Source organism: Mesoplodon densirostris, chromosome 1, assembly GCF_025265405.1.
Source record: "Mesoplodon densirostris isolate mMesDen1 chromosome 1, mMesDen1 primary haplotype, whole genome shotgun sequence".
In the NCBI taxonomy this organism is placed as follows: domain Eukaryota; kingdom Metazoa; phylum Chordata; class Mammalia; order Artiodactyla; family Ziphiidae; genus Mesoplodon; species Mesoplodon densirostris.
This window is the reverse complement of record NC_082661.1, coordinates 38,588,354-38,605,889: the sequence shown is the minus strand read 5'-3', so window position 1 is coordinate 38,605,889 and position 17,536 is coordinate 38,588,354. Positions and strand designations below refer to the sequence as shown.

The window sequence follows — 17,536 nt, the reverse complement described above, 5'->3', positions numbered from 1 at the left end:
TAGAGATAAAGAAATTTAAAATAAAGAGATTTTGGAAAGATACATAAAAAACGCGGGAGGTGGAGAATGAGATGGGAGGGAGGTATTTCACTGTGTATCTTTTTATTCTCTTTGATTTTTTTTTTTGATATTTATTGAGTAGATGTTTATTTAGTAAGAACAACACAAAATTTCTCAAGAAAAAGATGATTTGAATCCCCCCAAAACAGAACAGAGCAACTTTCCATATTCTCAGGTTACATCCCAATCTATAATCTTATATTGACCCTCCCTTTAATAAATGTCAAGATACACAAAATACTTGGAGGAAGATACCCAAATTATCCTAAAACCGTCATATTTTCAGGTAAAAATCAATTTAAGAGTAGTAATCTCTGTGTAACACAGTACACCAAAATGCCTTCCTGCAACTTTAGAATCATTACTACTCAAAATATTAACATATTTATGCAAAATGCTTGTGAAAAATGGAAACACCTTCCAGTTTCTGACTTCAGGAACAAGTACAAACCACCATCTCCTTCATAAATTTTTGAACTATGTGAATATATTACCTATTCAAAAAATTAAGTAATTTTCAAACAGCAAGAGCTATCTACTTAATGCTCAAACCATTTTATTAAATGAAATGCTTCCTTATAACAAAGAAAGCAGAGATTTTAGCATATCCTCAAACAAACCTGACCTTTGAACCTTTAAGCGAAATATGAAATTAGATGACTCTTGTCCTTATCTCTTTAAAAGAAGAAGTGTTTTTTATACACCTTGCATAAATGTAACATGTTGAGTACTTTGGTCTAAAAAATAATCCCATTTCAATGTTTTCAAGTTAAATCTGAACTTGGTTACTGATATAAAAAAAGAGCAAATTCCAGCAATGCTGTTAAATTTTCAGAGCTTTCCTTTCTCACCACAGAAAACAGCCATACCTCTGTCAGAATGGTTCTTCCTCCCGTGGGGGATTCGGTTAAGGCAAAGAATATATCCATCTTCTGTCACAACTAGGTGTTCCTCACTAGGGAATCCCCCGTGAGAGATAATTTCACTCTGCGGAGCAAAGAAGAAGACAAAGTGTCATTGACATTCTCCAGGTTTTACTTAAGAAATGAATTGTTACTGAAATTTCAGTCTGCTCAACCTAGTAGCCAACATCCCATCGCAAAAGTAAATCCTCCACTTGTTTTACCTCTGTGTTCTACTCATAGATGTTCAGCTAAACCATTTTAACATGTTCTACACCAAGTGTGTCTTATTTTACCATAGCTTTGGGCTTCTTTGTTTCCATCCTGGCTCCCAGGTACAAATAAACACTTCTTTCTTTCTTTTCTAAATATGCCAGGTAATACTGTAATCTACCATTTTCCTTGTTTTAAGAGACCCCATCCTGGGAAATGAAGCATAAAAACTATTAATCTGTTTTTAACCAATGGACCAATAAAACTACACTAGAATGTCAAGGTAGAGTTGAACAAGAAAAGATAAAATGATTGTGGTAGCATACGCTATTTGTTTTTCTCTTTCTGACTTAACTTCACTCTGTATGACAGACTCTAGGTCCATCCACCTCACTACAAATAACTCAATTTCATTTCTTCTTACGGCTGAGTAATATTCCATTGCATATATATGCCACATCTTCTTTATGCATTCATCTGTCGATGGATGCTTAGGTTGCTTCCATGTCCTGGCTATTGTAAATAGGGGTGGGATAGGGAGGGTGGTAGGGAGACGCAAGAGGGAGGAGATATGGGGATAGATGTATATGTATAGCTGATTCACTTTGTTATAAAGCAGAAACGAACACACCATTGTAAAGCAATTATACTCCAATAAAGATGTTAAATAAATAAATAAATAATATGTGGTAATCATTTTACAATAATCATTTTACAATCATTATGTTGTGCACCTTAAACTAATACAATGTTATATGTCAATTATATCTCAATAAAACTGGAGGGAAAAGAGGAAAAGTAAGGAATTATGATTAAATTCACTACTCCATAAGGAAAGATCCATGGGGCAATTGTTTTTTGTTTTCTTTTTTTTAAAACTGAGGTATAGTTGATGTACAATATTATATAAGTTTCAGGTGTGCAACACAGTGATTCACAATTTTTAAAGGTTAAATTCCATTTACAGGGGCTTCCCTGGTGGCGCAGTGGTTGAGAGTTCGCCTGCCGATGCAGGGGACATGGGTTTGTGACCCGGTCTGGGAAGATCCCACAGGCCGCGGAGTGGCTGGGCCCGTGAGCCATGGCCGCTGAGCCTGCGTGTCCGGAGCCTGTGCTCCGCCATGGGAGAGGCCACAACAAAAAAAAAAAAAAAAAAATTCCATTTATAGTTATTATAAAATATTGGCTACATGTGTTGTACAACTTATCCTCGTTTATTTATTTTATACATAGCAGTTTGTACCAATTAATCCATGGGGCAATTGTTAATTGGGAGCTCAGTGGCATATGCATAACTCAATTATCCAGAAGACTTAATGTAAATAAGTACTCATTATTCTCTCTACCACAAACACTTGAAAGGATTTAAGTTTATTATTCTTACAGAAAAAGATTTAAAAATAAAAATGCTTTTAATTTTAAAAAATTTAAAAAGAAAAGATTTGGGACAAGAAATAAAATGTAACCTTAAGACCCTGATATCAGGTCATACTCTCTTGGCTTTCTATAAATTTATATCCATCTCCAAAGTTGCCTGATTCTTCAGTTGCGTCACTGCATCATCTGTTTTTTTTGTTTGTTTGTTTTGTTTTTGCGGTATGCGGGCCTCTCACTGTTGTGGCCTCTCCTGTTGTGGAGCACAGGCTCCAGACGCGCAGGCTCAGAGGTCATGGCTCACGGGCCTAGCCGCTCCACGGCATGTGGGATCTGTCCGGACCGGGGCAGGAACCCATGTCCCCTGCATCGGCAGGCGGACTCTCAACCACTGCACCACCAGGGAAGCCCCATGCATCATCTGTTTTAAAGCTGCTGTTTTCTGTAGCAACATGTACTTTCCTGATATTTTATGCCTAAATAAGGTATCTCCAGATTTAGTTGTTTATGTAAGATTAATAACTGAAATGTTTTCGTTACTCAAGGGATTATTTTTGCTTATTTCTTCTAATAAATTTTTTTCAGATACTTTGATTTTTGTATTGAACTATGGACATTGGTAATCTGTCCTTGTTCAGCACATTGAGTATTAACATTCTTCCAAAGTTTTGACACTTTTTTTTATTGTTGTTTAAACAAATTCAGTGAGACTTAAAAATGAAATGAATGTATAAAAAATATCACTTATCTTACTAAGAAGTATATGTTTTAACAGCAAATGAGGCTTGTAAAATACACATTACCTTTTAGGTAAAGTCCAGCTAGCTGAATCTAAGATTCGGAGAACAGGAAAAACATAATGAGATATACAGAGAATAGAGTTTGTGGCTTCGTGTAGCGACATAACTGGATTTCAGAAAATAATTAACGTTGATCACAGATGCGTTTTTAAAAAACAGATGACTTTGAGAAACTTACCACATTCATATTTGTTTCAGGATCCACAGGTGCCAGCTTCCCTCTGGATACCTCGGAATGCAGGGTCCCAAGGACCAAACAGACCACCAAACACCAGAGCCACATTTTCATTCTGTATAAAACAGTCTGTTGTTACTTGTCTACACAAGGTTTTACTACACAAAATTATGTTGGTAAATAATGCTCCCATACAAAGTTCTGAACCAGGTTTAGGTCAGGTAAAAGTTAGGTAAAGGGCAAATATAGAACAAATGACTCAAGCCATACCTCGAAGCAAAAATTGAGGAATTCATTTTTACTGGGAAACCTCCCACCTGCCACTCCCAGTTAATATGTGACATTTGGAGCCCAGAACACCCACTCACCTCCTCACCAGGTGGTTAAACATAATGTTCCCAGAGAAATAGCAGAAAGGAGGACTCAGAAGAGAATAGGTTGAGAAAAAGGAAGATCCCCCAAATTCCGGAGCCTGTTAACCTCCCACCTTTTCCTAATTGCAATTTAAACACTTTTAAGTTCAGCGATATGAGCTCTTGCTCCCACTAGCTATTCACTTCCCTTCCTGCATAAAATTACACCCAAGGGAAAAAGTGTCATGAAAGAAAAGAGAGTTTGCAAGAGAAATAGAGGGAAAGGAGACCACCCCTCTTTGCTTCTGAGACCCTCCAGCCATCAACAAAGACCATCTAGTTTCTGGCAGTGATGGCACAAAATCACAGTGTAGCAAAGACCTTGAGGATGGATGTTAAAGGCAAAATGAAGTGACGCTTCCAAGGACACCCAGATGGTTAGAGGCAAAGCTGGGACAACAGCCCAGGCCTCCCACGTTTTTTAAAATAAATATAATCATTCAAAAAGATGCATGAGTGTATACCCATACAAACACTTGCATAAAAATGTTTGTAACAGCTCTATGTGCAACAGCCAAACACCGGAAAAACCCAAATTCCCCTAATGGGTGAATGGGTCAACATACTGTGATATATACATACTACTCAGCAATAAAAAGGAATGCACATAAAATAACATGGATGAATCTCAAAACAATTATGGTGAGTAAAAGAAGCCAGACCATATAAATAAATATGTATGATTTCATTTCTATAAAACTCTAGAAAATGCAACCTTATCTCTATTGACGTAAAGCAGATCAATGGCTGCCTGGGGAGACGAGGGCCAGGAGCTAAGCATTGCAAAGGGAAATCTTTTGGGGGTGATGAACAGGTTAATGATATTGAGCGTATCACAGTTTCACATGTGTATACATATCAAAACATAAAATTGTACATTCTAAATATGCCCTGCTATTGTACGTCAGTAATACAATACAGCTGTTTTTAAGACTTGGGCTTAAACTGAGTATTCCACAAGTCTTAAGAAATTGGTTCTCAGAAGATTGCAAAAGTGAACTGACTCCCTTCTGTCGATGCACCTCTTGATGGTGCTACAGTGATTTCTCCCAGCAGTGGTGAACCTGGAACTTCTAGACAGGAGGGGATGTTATCTTGAGTCTCTACTGGCAAAGCAAGCCCACTGTGCTTACTCACAAGTTTGTATTTCTCTACAGTGGTTGGGAAGGGCTGTACAGTTCCGGGCTACCTTTTATCATAAATATAACCTTCCAAAAGCCCATTATTCCTCGGGAATAAGGAGTATATTGAAAGGAAAAGTGAAAGTCTGTAACCACAATTTGAAACAGTGAAGCCTCTGGCAGTACCTGCGTTTCCACTCAGGCCTATCCTCCGCGACCTGGACCAGCTGTCCACAATGGAAGCTCCAGGAAGATAACAGCTGAAGCCACTCAACTGGAAATGTCACCCAGTTGATTTTTCCTTCCAACAAAACACTAGTAAGTTTTTCAACCTACTAGTCCAGTAATTGTCATAAGGATGAGGATTGAGAAGTTCAAAAGAGAAAAGGCCTCCTCCAGGATGCATGCAATGTGCTTTGCTGGGCTCTCTCAGCAACTTTTAGCTCAATCCTTTTTATACTGTAACAATCCAATTAAGTACTTGTCTGTCTTCATTTTACCCCAGCCCAAGGGCAGAGCCAGCATCTGAGTCAACTCTGAACCCCCAGGACCTAGCAAAGTGTAGATGCACAAGACAGATTTTGAAAAATGGGACTGGGGCAGTCCAGAGTTCAGTGGCTGAAGAAGAGCTCCAAAGCAGCTTGTCATTCAGCTTTCTAATAATAACACCACCACTAATAATTTCCGCTCCCATTTAAGCTCCTGCTATGCTCCAGACTTCCGCAGGCAGCGCTTCCGACCTACTATGTTAATTACGCCTCGCCAACTCTCTGCAGTACCGTTAAGTCCTTTTTCCAGGAAACTCAGCCTCACCCAAGTTAAGTACTGGAAGCAAAATGTCAACTGGTTAAATAGGATCGCCAAGATATTCACCAGGACCGATGTCAAACCGTTCTCGACCACACCTTGACTAAAAAGTTAGAGTGGTCTGCAGGCTGCCTGGGGGAGTTAATGGGAGTAAAGGACAAGGAGGAAGGAGGTGATGGGAAGCTGGGAATCAGAAATCCTGGGTGTCGCTGCAGCCCAGGGGCGACCGCGCCTGCCCAGGAAGCCCGAGGGCACCTGGGAAAGGGCAGGCAAATTCAAGACAGCCCTCAATTCCTGGGTCACAGCGAGATGCCTCGGGCGACCGCCTGCAGAAGAGGCACCCGCAGGTGCTCCAGGTAAGACGCGCCGGGGACCAGCGCAGAGGGTCCTGACAGCGTGCAGAGGCTCAGGGCCGGCGGGAATGAGCCTCGGAAGCGGTGCGGGGCCCTGGCCTCAGAGCCCGTGGCGGGAAGCCGAAGCTGCGGCACCCGCACCTGGCAGCGCAACGGGGCCGGCACTCACCTGGAGCAATCCTCCCAGGCCGCTGTCCACAGCCGCAGTGCCAGCTCGCGGGGCTGGGTCCCCGGCTGAGACCTGGAGGGGGCGGAGACGGCTGAACGCCAGGGCCTGCTCCCGCCTCCGGCTACCAGCGCCCCCAATCAGAGCAGCCGGCCGCCGGGAAGTGCCGCGGAGACACCGCCCAGGCCTAGCGCCACCGCCGCTTCTGAGAGGGTCCTCCGCTGAAGCGGAGCATGCGCCACGGACCAAGAGGTGCGGCGCCAGGCGGCCTCCTCCCAGGCGGAGTCGATTACCAGCTCCACCTGCAGGCCGCACCCGCCCGGTCTCCTAGCGGCTGCCCCTGGCTCTGCCCCAGGGGTTCTTGCAGGGTCGCCACTCTCTGCGCCTAGCACGGAAAACATGGGCTCTACAGATGAAAAGAAATTATATGCTACGTATAAAGCCCTTAGCGGTGTGCCTGCTGCAAAGCAATCTTGCTGAACATTTTATTTTTAATTGCTAAAATGCCTAGCATTATTAAGACACTAGGGGTATAGTAGTCAAACAGGAGCCCTCTTCTCCTGCTTACATTCTAATGGGAAGAAACACCATGAATAAATAAAAAAAATGAGGTAATGGAAAGTGCTATGAAGAGCAATAAAAAGTAAAGGGATAATGAAGGTGGGTGCTATGTTATGTACAAGGTAATCAGGAAAGGATTCTGATGAAGTGACACTGGAGCACAAACAAAAAGGAGGTGACTCAGAGGCATGTGGATAGTGGGGAAGGAGTATTCTGAGATGAGAGAATAGCAAATGCAAAGGTCCTGAGGCAGGAATATTCTTAGTAGTTTCTAGTAAGCGAAATTCGGTCAGCGTGGCTAGAACAGAATGCGCGTGGTGGAGAGTGGTAAAACATGAAGTCCTAGAGATGCCTCGGGGGCCAATTGTAACGACTCTGCCATTTCTTCTGACCAAGATAAGAAGCCATTGGAAGGTTTTCAGGAGAAAGGCAACAAAACCTTGTCAGTCATATCATTTGTAAATATTTTTCCCCATTCCATAGGTTGTCTTTTTATTTTGTCAGTGATGTCCTTGGCTGTGCAAAAGCTTTTAAGTTTAACGAGGTTCCCCCCCCCTTTTTCTTTTGTTTTCTTTGCCTTTGGAGACAGATCTAAAAATATATGTATATATTACTATGATTTATGTCACAGAATGTTCTGCCTATGTTCTCTTCTAGGAGTTTTATGGTTTCACGTCTTACATTTAGGTCTTCAATCCATTTTGAGTTTATTTTGTATATGGTGTGAGGAAATGTTCTAATCTCGTTGTTTTGCATATAGCTGTCCAGTTTTCCCAGCACCACTTGTTGAAGTGTCGTTTCTCCATTGTATATCTTTGCTTCCTTTGTCATAGATTAATTGGCCATAGGTGCGTGGGTTTATTTCTGGGCTCTCTATTCCATTCCCTCTTAATAGTTTAATTACCAGCAGGCCATTTTTCACTTTCTCACAAAGAAGGGGCCAATTGAGTCCTGAAGGAAATGGGGGAGCTTGCCCTGTCAATATTGGGGCAGGGGAGCATTCCAGGTGGAGATTCAGAGGGTGGCCGGGGTAGAGGTAAGGATGGGGAAGTCCACCATGTATGGCCACATAAATAATGTGAGAACTTTGGCTTCTACTGATTTGAAAATGCTTTTGTTGTTTTATTTTAATATTGCTTATTATTGAGTTTGTGGTTATTCTGTGATACACTTACATGATATTTTAAAACAATGAAATTGTGCTTATGTCTTTAAACAATTTGTTTGCAGTGCCTTCTATACCCCTTGTAACATTATACTCCACAAATTTCTGTTGGAGTTCTATAACATATTCTCATTTTAAAAATGATTCATGGTTCAAAACAAAACAAAAACCAGACAAATGAAAAAACAAACAAACTAAAAAACTCAGAGGAGCTATTAAAGTAGAGAGACAGAGGGCAATTACACTTTCTGTCTGTACCATTCATTTCATTACAGAGAAGGAATCTTCCAAAGAAGAGAAGAACCAGGCTAAATCCCTGGGATCTTTAGGAGAAAAGAAGGCATGAAAAGGAGCAGACTGAGACCTGAGTAAAGGCCACAGTGGTCAGCAGTGCTGGGTTCTCCCACAAGATCCTGGTTACCATGTAAACCCTGGGAATATGGAAATCAGTGTCAATACTAAGTGCCAACCAATTATAGACAACCAGGCCAGTCTCACAATTACTCTCATAAGATCAGTCTTTCCAAGTATTGCAGAATTTATGTGCATTTTATAGAAAGCACAGATCTGAATGTAGTTAAGGAAGCAACTATAGACAGAACTAGCAGATGCAGCATTAGCTTTAAAAGATGTTCTGTACCTTTGTATCTGCTGGCTTGTTCCTTTTTTGTGTAGGCAACTTTCTAGAATTTCTCCTTATTCTCCACCTCTTCCTCCAACCCTTTCCCTTCCTGTGTGAGTCAGAACTAAGCTGTCAGAGCAGAAAATTAAAGCCTCTCTCCTTGCCTCAAATTTAGAAAAATATATATTTATTTTTTGTTTCTATGAAACTTTTATATTTTATCACCATCAATCATGTTGGGTACAAAAGAAGAAGGCAGCTGCCTCAAGGGAGTGGAAGAGTGACCCGGTCATGACTTGTGATGCTTGGCTATAGACACACCTTTTCTGCAAGTCCTCAAATGTCTGTTCTGCTCAGGCTTGTGAAATAGTTCAACAGTTCACGAGAAGGTCCTCAACATCAGAGGACTGAGAAAGCAGGGAAAGAACTGTGTTATTATATTATGCTTTACGTTATTGTGAGTGGAAGATAAGGAGTCTACACAAATGTTTTGACTCCAGTCTGTCTCAGCTTCTATTTTCTGTTTCTCAGTCTCTGCAGAGGTCCTGTCTAATGACCTCATAAATCTGTTCCAGATGAAGAGCTGTCTATAAAATGCTCTATGATTCGATGACCATGTGTGTCACAAGGCCAGTAAATGGCTCTGAAAACTGCTGTGAGAATTACTTTGATATAATTACTTATGACAGCGAGATTGCAAAACTTCAGAGAGCATTTTGATCACCATGCAGCATGCTTTACAGCTATCTCTACAGCCCATCTGTCTAAAAGAGGAAACTAAGGAATGGAGAATAGAATAATGTGCAGGTGGCCATGAACATGCAACTTAAAATATCTTAGTTTGTAACCGTCGACCTTACTCCTACAGAGGATCTATTCTTATACTAGCTTCAACTTTCCTGTTCATGTGGTGTATACCCAAAATGCTCAATGTCAGCTTTTTGAAAACAGGTATCACGACTTGTATCAGTTTGGATTCTAACTAGGACACTTAAAATGGGATGATTGAGAGAGCTGATTTACAAAGGGACTATTTAACAGTTGTTGGGTAGGGGAATCACAAGACAGCACAGCAGTTAGCCATCCCTAGGCCCAAAGAGATGAGATGGCTACTGGAAAACGGAAGGAAAGAGTCTCATAGAAGCCCCTTGAAAGGAAGAGTACCCTTCAGTAGACTGACACAGCACTTAGCCTCTCAGCAGGGAGAGGACCAGAGAAATAAACCCTCTAGCATCACTGTCTCTCTCCCTTCTTCTGCAAAGTGCTCCCCATTGACAAAACCCAATCAGTAGCTGGAGGACATAGGAACCTGTTCATATAGTCTATTCCATAATCCTTCCACTTCACAGGGCAGGATGGAAAAAGATGAAAAATGGAGCTAGATTGGGGAAATTCAAGATAATGTCCACATGATCTTTCTACACTCTATGCTGGCAGAGGGAAGTAGGAGGAAGTGCAGAATTGTGGTTAACAATGCAGACTCAGGGATCAGACCTCTCAAGTTCAAGCTAGTATCTACAACTTTTTAGCTGTGCAAACTTGGGGAAGATTTTTAACTACTTTCTGCCTGTTTCCTCATCTGTAAAATAAAATATGTACTGTCTAAGACCATTTCAAAGTTTAGACAAGATAAAATGTGTAAAAGCACTTGTGAGTTATTTGTAGTGAGGTGGATGGACCTAGAGTCTGTCATACAGAGCGAAGTCAGAAAGAGAAAAACAAATGCCATATGCTAACACATATATATGGAATCTAAAAAAAAAAAAAAAAATTGGCCATAAAGAACCTAGGGGCAGGATGGAAATAAAGACGCAGCCCTACTACAGAATGGACCTGAGGACACGGGGAGGGGGAAGGGTAAGCTGGGACAAAGTGAGAGAGTGGCATGGACATATATACACTACCAAATGTAGAACCAATAGCTAGTGGGAAGCAGGAGCATAACACAGGGAGATCAGCTCGGTGCTTTGTGACCATCTAGAGCGGTGGGATAGGGAGGGTGGGAGGGAGGGAGACACAAGAGGGAAGAGATATGGGGATATATGTATATGTATACCTGATTCACCTTGTTATAAAGCAGAAACTAACACACCATTGTAAAGCAATTATACTCCAATAAAGATGTTAAAAAAAAAAGCACTTATAATAGGTCTGGCATATAGCACTCGATAAATTTTGGTTAATTGTTTGGTGTTTTTTTAACATTTTTCCATACAGTAAATTCCTTTCTATAAATTCAATTTATTTGATTATTAATGGCTTTTAGTTATCCTATAGGTTCAATATAATTCCCACTTTGGTGGGTATATATCTAACACTATTCTCCTCTGCATACCTAATTTTACAAAAATGGGCTCATACTATACATATTATTTAGTTGTCTACTTTATTCCCACTTAATATGGGAAATCTTTCTATGTCATCCAACATTTAAAAAATCATTTTTAATGGTTGCATGTATGATTTTGTCATTTGGAGGTACAATAATTTACTCACAAATCCCCTTTGTTGGATGTTTAAGTTATTTCCATTTTTAAAAACCAATATCAGGGACTTCCCTGGTGGCGCAGTGGTTAAGAATCCGCCTGCCAATACCGGGGACACGGGTTTGATCCCTTGTCCGGGAAGATCTCACATGCCGTGGAGCAACTAAGCCTGTGCACCACAACTACTGAGCCTGCACTAGAGAGGCCGCAAGCCTACTGAAGCCCGCGTGCCTAGAGCCCATGCTCCGCAACAAGAGAAGCCTCCACAACAAGAGAAGCCACCGCAATGAGAAGCCTGTGCACCGCAGCGAAGAGTAGCCCCCGCTCACCGCAACTAGAGAAAGCCCACATGCAGCAACGAATACCCAACGCAGCCAGATAAATAAATAAATTTATAAAAAACCAATATCAGCTATTATGCATGGTAATTCCATTAGGATAAAGTCTTTGAAATAAAATTTATAGGTCTAACAAAGGTTCTCCTTTAAGGATTTTTCTTATTTGTTCTAATTAATATTTTATTCTTCTTTCAACATTGTTTAAAGATGCCAACATAGGGACTTCCCTGATGGCACAGTGGTTAAGAATCCGCCTGCCAATGCCGGGGACATGGGTTCGATCCCTGGTCCAGGGAGATCCCCCATGCCACGGAGCAACTAAGCCCGTGTGCCACAACTACTGAGCCTGTGCTCTAGAGCCTCTGAGCCACAACTACTGAGCCCGCGTGCCACAGCTACTGAAGCCCACGTGCCTAGAGCCCGTGCTCCGCAACAAGAGAAGCCACCTCAATGAGAAGCCCGTGCACTGCAACGAAGAGTAGCCCCCACTCACCGCAACTAGAGAAAGCCCGCGCACAGCAACGAAGACCCAATGCAGCCAAAAATAAATAAAAATAAATTAATTCAGAAAAGAAGAGATGCCAACATATTAGACAAACAAATCTTTGGTAATGTAAGTGTTAACTTCTCTGGAGACAACCATACAATCCTTTAAGATGACATGAAAGTGTGTATAAGTGAGACAGAGGTTGCTGCAGCCTAGAGGTTTCCCTCTCTTTGGGGATAAATTTAAAGTGACATATTGGCAAGACAATAATTCAACTGTAGCTTCTTCTTTTTTTTAATGGGTAAGCACTTTATTTATTTACTTTATTTTGGCTGCGCTCGGTCTCAGTTGCAGCACGTGGGATCTTTAGTTGCGGCATGCGAACTCTTAGTTGCAGCATGCATGCGGATCTAATTCCCTGACCAAGGACTGAACCCCGGCCCCCTGCATTGGTAGCGCAGAGTCTTACCCACTGGATCACCAGGGAAGTGCCTCAACCGTAGCTTTTGAAAATATTTCCTTTCCAAATGTTAACATCCGGGAAATGAACATATCCCCTGTTAGATCAAAGAACTCAACACAGGAAAAGCACAAGCATGGGTACTCCGTTCACCTCTGTGCATCATCTTAGACCTTTCTTAGACCCTGGGCTGCTCCACGAAATTCTGGTCACCTAGAAAGACCCTTCACCTCTAGCTCATGCTAAAAGTACTCCTTATTCCGAACAAGATGAAAGATAACATTCTTCCTAATGGAAGGCAGAAGGAGGAAACACATGTGTTAAGCATTTCCTGTGAGTGTCTTCCTAAGTACTTCACATCCAATATCTCAATAACCCCTTGCAAATATGCAGAAGTTCTCTAGACAGCTCACTTCTTTATCCAAAAAAGAAGGATTCTATGTCTATCTAATTCATTTTAGGTTGACTCCTGGCACAACTAAGTATCTCAGTGAAAGACAGTAAGTAATATCTGATAGAGATGAGAACAAGACAAAAAGGACTCACTTGCTTTCATTTGGCTTAAAGAAAAAAAAAGTACTCTATTATAAGCAGTACTCAGACCAATGCATGATACAGTGCAAAAATTTAATACAATGTGGCTAAACACAATATTCAAGCACATGAAGGTCATCTTCTGACAGATGAACTGGGCATTTTTTTTCAATAGTTTCCTTAGTGTAACTTTATAAAATTCTTGCCTTCAAAAGTGTCCGGTGTCTTGATACTTGTTAAAAAGTCTGATATAAGACAACCACATCTCAACAGTGAGAGATTTAAAAGACCATCCTAATGCCCGTCTTCAGAATATATCATCAGAGAACTGATCACCATCTTCATCCCTTACTTCTTGGTATTTCCCCCAAAGTCTACCCTCTGGATTATAGGTATGCATTTTAATAGTCAATCTTTCAGCTAATCTTTGTCCTGTGATCTTGGCTTGCATCTCCTCACAACTGTTTCTGCTCTTTCTGAAGGGCCAAAGATCCTTCTACGAAAGCAGCCGTGTAAGTGTACAGTGACGTGGTAGAAGTCCAGCTGCTGTGATGCCATAAAGATGCTTCTTATCCTTGTGCCTCTTTCTTCAGAGGAAACGGGAGGCCCTCTTCTCGCATAATGACAAAAGGGAACACATTTGTTTTAAGTTTATGTCGTGAGGCCGCTGGGTTTTTGGCCCAAATTCCTAGCACTTCCATGAATGAGGCTCCTTCTGAGTTCCACTATGAAGGCCTATCCACAGGTACAGTACTTGTGTTTCCCTCTGAGTGATTTTTACCTTGTGATCCTTTGTAACCTATCAATAAACAGGCTGTCGGAGCTGGAGTATCTTCTGCTTCACTTGAATGTCGATGCTGAGGGAGGTACTCACTAGCTCCGGAAGAGGCAGGCGCCCGGGCTCTGCAGCTGGAAGGCCGGCTCTCTCCCGCTGCGGACTCGCTTTTGAAGTCTCTCCACCGTTCGTCAAGGGGACAAGTGGTCCCTGTTTGTATGAGGTTGCTTTAGATGACCGGCTGTTATCTGCGGAGGAACAGCCAGGAACGGGTCATAAAATGTCGCGAATCACTGTCAGAATTCTGGGCCTTAACCGGGTCCACATCCTCTCCCGCAGTGGCTTTTCGCCTTGGTGCATGGTCTACGGGAGGAAACAGTTCGCGTTTCCTCCAAGCTCCTCACGTTGTGCAATTTGGCCACGGAGTTGAAGCTCTTTTCACCCTCGGCGGGCAATATGCAAGTGACCTTGTCGTTGTCAAAGACTCGCCTCGCGCTTCAGCGCCTCCCGGAGCTCTGGCGGACTCGGCGGCCCGAGTCCCAGGAGCTGGGGCTCCAAGCGGGGACACGGACGCGAGGCTGGAGGGCGACGGACGTCTCGGTCCCTCGGCAGTCCCGCCGCTCGCGCCCATCGCGGCCGAGAAAGACAAATACCGTATGCTAACACATATATATGGAATCTAAGGGGAAAAAAATGTCATGAAGAACCTAAGGGTAAGACAGGAATAAAGACACAGACCTACTAGAGAAGGGACTTGAGGATATGGGGAGGGGGAAGGGTAAGCTGTGATAAAGTGAGAGAGTGGCATGGACATATATACACTACCAAACGTAAAATAGATAGCTAGTGGGAAGCAGCCGCATAGCACAGGGAGATCAGCTCAGTGCTTTGTGACCACCTCGAGGGCTGGGATAGGGAGGGTGGGAGGGAGGGAGACGCAAGAGGGAAGAGATATGGGAACAGATGTATATGTATAACTGATTCACTTTGTTATAAAGCAGAAACTAACACAACATTGTAAAGCAATTAAAGATCTTAAAAAAAAAAAGGATGTTGATTCGTTACAAAACCGCCATCTAGAAAGCCAGTCACGATTTAAACTTCCATCAGAGATCAATTATTGCAGGATTGGATCATATTTTGGGTACCTATTTTGCAATTTATTTCATATTTGAGATAGGACGAATTTTTAAAAATTTCTTCACCAAAAATTGAGATAAAGTACTAGTAATGAATCTGCAGGTCCAATTTGTGATGGCAACTGGATGTGATTACAGAGTCGCTGAGGTGTTAAGATGTGACGATCTGGGCTTAGACTTTGGAGTGAGAATTCGGGTCTGTCATTTGTTAGTTGTGTGGTCTCAGTGCCAATTTCCTTCTCTTTAAAGGATTGCTTAACTATGTCTATGCAAAGGGCAGATGGATCTTGGGGACAGTGGATTTTAGTCAACTTAATGAGATGGTCACTTCAGTTTAGCTGCTGTTCCTGCTTTTCATTGTTGGAGCAAATTGACCCATTGTGGGGCAGGTGGTCTGCAGCTATGCAACTGGTAAATGCTGTATTATCTATTCATGCTAGTAAAGACCAATAGAAGCAGTTTGCTTCCAGCTGGCCAGACCAGAAATTCACCTTCCCTGTCTTATCTCAGGGATACAGCCCTCCGTCACTATTTCCTTCACGGAGACTGATATTTCTTCATTTCCCAAGACATCATGCTGGTCCACTGTGATGCTGATGGTATGCTGCTGATTTGGACATGGTAAGCAGGAAGTTGCAACCATTCGAGACACCTTGGTAAGACTCATGTATATCAGTGGGTGGAAATAAGCCCCTTAATATTTCAGAGGTCTGCCACCTTAGTGACGTTTCTAGGAGTCCAACGTCTGGGCCATGTTGACATGTACTTTCCAATGTGAAATACAAGTTGTTGCATCTGCTCCCTTCTACTACTGATAAAGAGGCACCAAGCCTAGTGGGCCTCCTTGGAGTCTGAGACAATGTGTACCCCGTTTGAGCCTGCTACTTTGACCCATTTTCTGAATTATCCTAAAGGCTGCCAGTTTTTAGTGCCCACAGAGCAAGAGAAGGGTCTGCAACAGGTCTGAGCTGAAGGCAAGCTGCTCTGCTACTTGTGCCACATGACCCAACAGATTTGAGATGCCTAAAGTGTGTGTGACAGATAGTGATGCTCTATGGAGCCTTTGTCAGGTGAATCACAGAACACACCTTTAGGATCTTGGAGCATAGCTATGTCATCCTCTGCAAATTACTATTCTCCTTTGAGGAACAGTGTCTGGCTTGTTCAGGACTCTTAGTAGAGATTGAATGAATACTTGATGATAGACCATCAAGCTATATGTGATTGACTACCCATCATGTATTGGGTGTAGCCTGACCAATCAAACTATAAAGTTGGGTGTGCTCAGGAGCTCTCCATCATCAAGAAGTTCTGTAGATGAAACTGAGCCCATGTAGGACCTAAAGACGCAAGGAAGTCCCACAAGCAAGATTCCCATTACCCGTATACTTTCTACATTGCCTTTTCTCTCTCAGTCTCACCTATGGCCTCATGGGGAGTTCCATGTGACTAGCTGAGGAAGAGATTATTTGGACCAGTTTATACATGGTTCTACATGATATGCTTGGTACTTCCCCAAAGTAGACAACTGTAGCACTCTAGCGCCATTTAGGGGTGGTTCTAAAGGCCAGTGGTTATGGGAATTTCCCCCAGTGGAAGAGCTTTGAACAGTTAACCTGCATGTTAATCTTTCCAAGAAAGAAACATGTCCAGAATTAATGGATCTACATTGACTGTGGCTCCTTTAACCTGGAAGCTGAAATTCCTAAGTCACCACTTTGGGCTCCTTATTCCAGTAATGCAACAGGCATCAGAACTTGGGTCAATAATTGCCAGCTTCCTTTTTTTTCCTCCCCACATCTACACTCCCCTTCCAACTCAGGTCCAACCAGAGAAAGCCAAATACGTTTCTTAAACCAATCACATAAGATGTCCATCTCCTCCAGCTTCCCGGTGCCAACAGCCCCCAGTCTGGGCTCCTGGAGCCTTCCCTTTCCACCTGGGAGCTTCCCACTGCCCTGTCTGCCTGGGGTCCCCGCCAAATGCAGGTGATGGTGGCAACTCCTCTGGCCGCCTCTGAGTAAACAGCTGTGTGTTCTCACTGGAGTCGCCTGTGTTTATCTTACAGGGCATCGCGCCTCACCCCCAGCAGGTAGAAAAGAAGAAGATCAGGGTTCCAGGGAGGCGACGGGCCTGGCAGCGGTTTGGCTCCAGGTGGGGGAGCGCGGCCTCAATTTGGAACAGCGCCTCCTCTAGTCCCTGGGCGGCGGTTCTGGAGGCGATGCTTCTGGAGGCGTGGAGATGGGGGTCCGCGTTTCAATCCCTTAGGTCGGGAGGCCGCCCTCCCTGCTCTCGAGTCCCGGCTGCCCGCACAGCGGCTGGTCCTGATTCTGCTGCACCGGCAGCTGCTCGCGTGGAGCTTCGCCTGGCCCTGCATCGTCTCCTGCCCCCGCACCCTCTCCTGCCCCGCATCCTCTCCTGTCCCCGCATCCTCTCCTGTCCCCGCATCCTCTCCTCCCGCTCCAGGGAGCTCGTGGTCTCCATCGTCCATCTCAAGTGTAGTGAGCGCGGCTCACGTTTTATCTCTGCCTCGGCTGCTCACCACGTGAGTGAGGAGTGTCTTCCCTCTGTCTTGGCTTTCAGGT

General features: G+C 43.1%; 1 long non-coding RNA gene across 1 annotated transcript; it reads right to left on the bottom strand.

The window, feature by feature from the left end:
• Positions 1–906: 906 nt before the first annotated feature.
• On the bottom strand, positions 907–6,573 carry LOC132500401 (uncharacterized). The gene is made up of 3 exons (XR_009534029.1): positions 6,388–6,573; positions 3,528–3,639; positions 907–1,047 (listed from the first exon to the last, which is right to left on the bottom strand). It is a non-coding gene; the product is annotated as an uncharacterized LOC132500401 (long non-coding RNA).
• Positions 6,574–17,536: the final 10,963 nt, after the last annotated feature.